Genomic DNA, 6,720 nt, shown 5'->3' with positions numbered 1-6,720 from the left:
ACAGGTTACAGTGCCATAGACTCCACCCTCCAACCCAGCTATTTGCTCCTGGGGAACTATTGTTGCCAATCTTGGCCCAGCACCCATCAAACCATTCTCTTCAACCCCCTGCTGTGCAGCTGACTTCCCCTAGGGTTGCCTGACATTATACCTGCTGAGTCCTTCCGCCCCCCCCCAATTCTGCCCTCTACAGAATCCACCCACCAAAACTCCAGGTATTTCCCTCCTTATAGCTGGCAACCCTACTTTCCCCTCAGTGCCTGATGGTAGGCAACTTAGTTTGGTCCAGTCACCTACTTTGGTCTTTGGGAGAAAACATATTGGGGCCAATCCTGATAGGGTTGCCAACTCCCGATGGGAAATTCCTGGAGATTTGAGGGATGGAGCCTGAAGAGGGTGAGGTTTGAGGAGGGGTGGGACCTCAGACAGGTACACTGCCATAGACTCCACCCTCCAAACCACTCAGTCCCTCATGGGGAACCATTGTTGCCAATCTCCAGGTGAGGGCTGGAGACCACTCAAAATTACAATTGCTCTGCAGAAGGGAGAGCGGAAGTCAGCTGAAGTCAAAGGGGCAGATAATGGTAGGTTGATGGTTACCTGCGAAGGAGATGGGGTTGCCAACTCCAGGCTGGCAAATTCCTGGGGATTTGAGGGGTGGAGCCTGGAGAGGGTGAGGTTTGCGGAGGGGTGGGACATCAGACAGGTAGAATGCCATAGACTCCACCCTCCAAACCAGCCATTTCATCCTGGGTAACAATTGTTGCCAATTTCCAGGTTAGGGCTACAGATCACTCAAAATTACAACTGCTCTTCAGGGACCAGAGATCAGTTCCTCCGGAGAAAATAGTGGACTCTGTCGTTATACCCTGCTGAGGTCACCACAGCAAAATGACACTGTTTGCCCAAAACCAGAGCACTCCCCCAGAGCCTCTTTCTAGATCTCGTTGTATTTATTTCCACAACGGGCTTTACTGCTAGTGATTTTTATAAAGCAGTAGTTTGATTCAGTATAAGGCACCTTTATGTGTCCAAGTGTGCACTGTGTTTCACAAATCAGTGATATTCTTTTTCAACAGATTTATGTTCATATTTTAAAATTAACTGTTTACACACATGACATTGTCCTATATACCTTTTTATTACAGATTCATGTGTGAGAATTACCAGCATGACCTGGCTTTATGGTTTGCAATAAATGAAATCAATGAGAATCCTAAACTCCTGCCCAATATCAGCTTGGGGTTCCACATAACAGAAAACTATTTTAATACTAAGATCACTTATCTGAATGTGATGAATCTACTTTCTACTCAGGATGCTAGAATCCCTAATTATAAATGTGACAGACAAGACCCTCTCTTGGCCATTATTGGGGGAATGAGAACCTCTATTGCGATGGCAACTCTCTTGGCCCCCTACAAGATTCCACAGGTAAGTGTCACTTATAAATAAATAAAGAACCCCATTCCAGTAGCATCTTTACTCACTTTAACTGCAACCTGCATCAAAACATAAATTGTCTTTGACATATCTAGCCTTTTCAGAAACCTTATTCAAATAAACTTTATTTTCCATATCCTTTAATGGAAATTTGGAAGTTGTAATGGAGCAATGCTCATAAAATGTTCCAGGATGAATTTTTTTAATTTGCCTTTATTTTCAGATCAGTTATGGTCCTTTGGCCCATGAACTGAGTGACAACATTCAATATCCATTTTTTTTACCAGATGATCCCAAACCAGCATCTTTAGTTATCAGGGATTGTACAATTACTTCTTCATCTCCAGTGGACTTGGATTGGACTCATAGTTTTTGATGACAGTAATGGGGACACTTTTTTGCAGACTATTATTCCAGTGTTCACAAGAAATGGTATCTGCACTGCCTTCGTACTTAAAATTCCTTACATGAAATTTGGTTCTTACGATGCTGGCTTGAAGGAAACAATTGAATCCTTAACTCAGGGCATTGCCAATGTCATTCTCATCTATGGAGATTCTCAAAGTTCTTTACATATACCATCCATCCCAAGTAGGAAGGTCTGGATTTCAACAGCTCAGTGGGACTTTGCAGCTGAATACATTTCAGATAAGTTCCATGGTGCTTTGTCATTTACTATCCAGTCAAAAAAGATGCCAGAATTTCAGGAATTTCTCCAGAACCTCCACTTACATGAAAGAGACAGCATTATCCAAAGACTTTGGGAACTGATATTTAGGTGTCAGAAATCAGTATGTGCATCAACACATAAAATGGCTGGTAACCCTAAATGTACTGGGCTGGAGAATCTAGAGGACCTACCTGGAAATGTGTTTGAAATGGAAATGTCTTTTTATAGCTACACTATTTATAATGTTGTTTATGCAGTGGCACATGCTTTGCATGCCACGTATTCATCAAGCTCCAGACATAAAGGTATTCAGAATGGAAACAGGCTGAGTGCTTGGAACCTAAAACCCTGGAAGGTAATGATGTTCTCCTTCACAAAGTATTGTATCATGTGTTTACATTTTATTTCTAAGTACTGCTTTGAATAATAAACTGGACAATTATAATAAATAAATAATAACTGATCATCTTATTAATTAATGAGTTAATTAATAATAACATAATCACCAATAAATGCTGACTTCCTGGTTCAAAGCTAACAGTCATCATGTCTCTACGTAGGATGAGGCAAGCTCACATCTGGACTACTGGAATAATGCTAATGGCATTATAAATAAAACTTTGAGGAGATAAGAGTTGTGGGAAAGTGGGGTATAAATGCAAAGCAATAGTATGGCCTCCAGAGCTAATATTACAAATGTCATCTATACTGCAGCTTGAGGCAGCATTGTTGGTTGTTTCCACAAACTGCCATTCCAGGTGGAAAAAAAATCTTCATAGCAGAATCCATCCAAACTGCAAGGTAGCAGACAAATGACTCACCCATAGCTTCTTACTTTCCATTTCATGGTTTAGATACCATTAAAATTGAGCAGAAAATCAATTAATTATACAGAGCACTTAATATACAAATTTAAAAACACAGGACTTGAATTTAGCCTTTAGACTGAAAGCCACCGAACTAAGTAGTCTTCAATGTACAATATATTACATATCAATCTCCCATAGTTAATGATATACAAACATGACCACAATAACAGTGAACAAGACCAAGCAAGTTTGGGCCATATGGGCCTTCTTCAGTGGTCAAAAATACATACGCAACAATAACAAGCCAAACCAGGTGTTGATTGATTCAGATTTTATTCTGTGTGGCCAAAAGGTGACCTTAAGATCACAGATCTTCCTCCATGATTTTCATGCTCACACATAATAAATGTATGCTTTTAAAATATTATCTAATTTTGACAGTTCTTTTCTTGGTGTGTCTGATATATCAATGTATTTTGTAGGGTTGCTGGTAGATGTGGTAATTAATTCAAACTTTGTGGTACCTAAATCAATTTTTGGGTTGTTTCTTCCCCCATTTAGGTGCATACGTTCTATATGGTGTCCTCCCAAACTAGAAATGCAAGAAGGATCTAGAAGTGGAGGAGCACAGACTTGCTCAGTTGGAGAAAAATTGTAGCTGGTAGCTGAGCTCTGAAATGTCAGTTTACAGCCTTTTTGTTGCCATTATATCCTGCCGCTCAGGCCACATTCTCTCTCAAGGGAGATTCCTCATTCTTTCTGCATTTGTCATTAGTGGCCATGGCGCTTTTGTCCAACTTTGGCTGGCTTTCCAGTTACACTCCCATTATGGAATATCAAGTCTTGGCTGGTGTCACATATGCTTTGCTATTTTTCGGATAAGTCTACCTAATGTTCTCATTGTGGGGTTATCAGAAGAACAGAAAACCTTTATTAGGCATACCATAGATAAATCAAACAAGGGACAGTTTAAGGGTAAGTACAAAGAACAACATCAACTAAAATTCCCAATAACTCAGAACACAAAACAATCCTAACATGGTTTACAAGATTTACAGAGTATTACTCTAGACTTCCATACATAGGTCAAAAATTCTGCGACAGATAGTGTTGTTGCTGAACTCTTGTCTGCTAGAAAAAAAGTTAAATCCCTATCCAGAAAATCTCTCTGCATAGGGAAGAGAGGACGAATCAAGATATTGCGCATAACGGAGTATTTAGGACAGCGAAAAAGAATGTGGGTTACAGAATCGGGTTCGTGGGGTTATCCTTCCAAACAGTCCTGAAATATCAGTTGGTCTGGAATGCTACTAATCTTTTTTTTTTTTTTTTGGTTTGGATGGATCAGATTATAAATATACTGATTCTAATATGTTTTTATGTCCCAGTCAAGTTGCTGATTAAAATTGCAATAGAGACCCAAAGTGGCTGAAATCATTCTCCTCCATTTAATTGCCACAAGAACCCTGTCAGGGAGTCTGAGCATGAGTGACTGGCCAAACATCACCCATCATGCTTCCATGGCAGAGTGGGGATTCAATCCCAAGTCTTCCAGATCCTTGTTCAGCAGTGTAAACACTAATCCACACAGTCCCTTCCATTTGATTAACTAAAATTGGGAGGGATTCAACTACTTATTCCAGAATAAGAAAAGGAAGAAGGAACCCACTTTTATAACTAAAAAACCCCTTTGTTAGGTCAGACAGAAAAAGCTGTAGTAAGGAGGAAGAATGAGTTGAGCAGAATAGCTGGTTCAGTCCCAGGGGTGGTGCCAGGGGTGGTGCCAGGGTTGTTGTTTTTTTTGCACACTAGGTGAGGCAGATGTCTTGAGTAGCAGTCTTCCTAGCAGCAATGATGCAAGAGTGTGAAGGTCCTTCATTCAGCTTCACATGCTCTTCACCAGTCTGCATCGATCAGCATGATGTCTTCCTGATGTGTTGCATCCTTCTATGTGGAATGTTCTGGCTATATGCTACATGCTAACCCAGCTGAGTAACCAATCAGGATGATCAATCAATTAATCTAGCTGATCTGAGATGAGATCTAGATTCTTAGCTGTCAAACTGACATTTGAGCTGTAGATGACCAACTGTCAAACAATTACCAGTTCCGAGCTGCTACTTATCACATTGGAAGGTTAATATATAGGTGCTTGATAGGTAAAGCTCTTCAGTGACATGGATAACAATCCTGAAAGTACTTACAAGATGACTATTCCAAAATAAATGCAAACACACCACTGGGGAATCACTTTCATGACAGTATCCTACAACACTGATTTCATGATAGACAAATATCTTCACCTGTGTTTTTCTAGTTCAGAAAAGGATGGAAATCAACATTAAATCAACAATATATTATTATATCTACTTAAATTTGCTGCCAGCTTAAAAAAAAACCTATCAAATTGTTATAAACATGCTTTCCCCCAGAGTTTCTGCTTTCTACACATGGGAAGAAACTGGACTCAGGGAATAGAACCTACCTTGCAATTATCACAATGATTATCTACACAGCTAGATTTGTCCTCACTTGCAGTGCTAATAGCAAAGTATATAATGAGTGTGCACAAAGAAGCTAAATTGTTGGTCACTAGGTCTATAAATATAATATCCGTGTTTCTGAAGAGGGGCTTCCTCTTGACCTATGTGGAATGTCAGTTTCTATCTTATATTCAGTCCCAAAAGAGTCTGCTATAGCCTGGGTATTGGAACATTAGATTCACGTGAACTGCCTTGATTTTGGTAATCATGGAAGGACAGTTCTTTGGACTTAGGATGGCATTTTTTCTACTGTTATTGCAGCTTCTTCTCATGCCTTCCTCTGTGTGCAAAGTATATGGGGACACAGATCACATGATAATCAAAGCCTTTGGACATGAGTATGAATATTATGCTTCAGGGCACTACACTGTAAGTAGAATCTTCTCTCACATAATATATATATTTGAGAGAGATGATTCCGAGCAATTTACTGTCATAAGTATTTGGTTTTGTTTCACTGAATGAACAGGGCAAAGGGTCACCCCCCCCAACCGAAAAGGTTTTCTTGCAATACATGTTGAATAGTATCTATGTTGTAAAACAGCATTCTTCATAAACACATACAGTCCAAGGAAATGGAAAAGTATTGATTTTCTGCATGAAATTTCATGTCAGGCCTAATCTGATGTTAGGCGGCCGGTCGGGCTCTGACCCAGAAGATCTGAACCGGGCACTACAGGCCATGGCTGGGTGGCTCAGACTGAGTCGGCTGAAACTAAACCCAGCGAAGATGGAGGTCCTGTGCCTGAGTCGGAACGGACCGGGGTTGGGGCTCCCTCTCCTGACCTTTGATGGGGCACCATTGGTGCCAGCATCGGAGGTTAGGAGTTTGGGAGTGCTTCTGGATCCCTCCTTAACTATGGAGGCCCAGGTGGCAGCCACTGCCAGATCAGCATTTTATCATCTTAGGCTGATTCGGCAGTTGGCTCCCTTCCTCGGCTGCGACGCCATGGCTACAGTGATCCATGCGACAGTCACCTCGAGGCTAGACTACTGTAATGCTCTCTACATGGGGCTGCCTTTGGGGCAGATCTGGAAGCTGCAGCTAGTGCAGAATGCGGCGGCCAGGCTGTTGATGGGTCTCCCCAAGTGGGAACACATCCAGCCTGGACTGAAAGCACTGCACTGGCTGCCAATAGCATACCGAATCCGCTTCAAAGTGCTGGTACTTACCTTTAAAGCCCTTTATGGCTGGGGTCCGACTTACCTGAGGGACCGCCTTTCCCCATATATACCCCCAAGAGCACTTCGGTCC

This window comes from Gekko japonicus, unplaced genomic scaffold, assembly GCF_001447785.1.
Source record: "Gekko japonicus isolate JY-2015 unplaced genomic scaffold, Gekko_japonicus_V1.1 scaffold5061, whole genome shotgun sequence".
NCBI classification, from domain to species: domain Eukaryota; kingdom Metazoa; phylum Chordata; class Lepidosauria; order Squamata; family Gekkonidae; genus Gekko; species Gekko japonicus.
Note: the sequence above shows the minus strand (reverse complement) of the source record.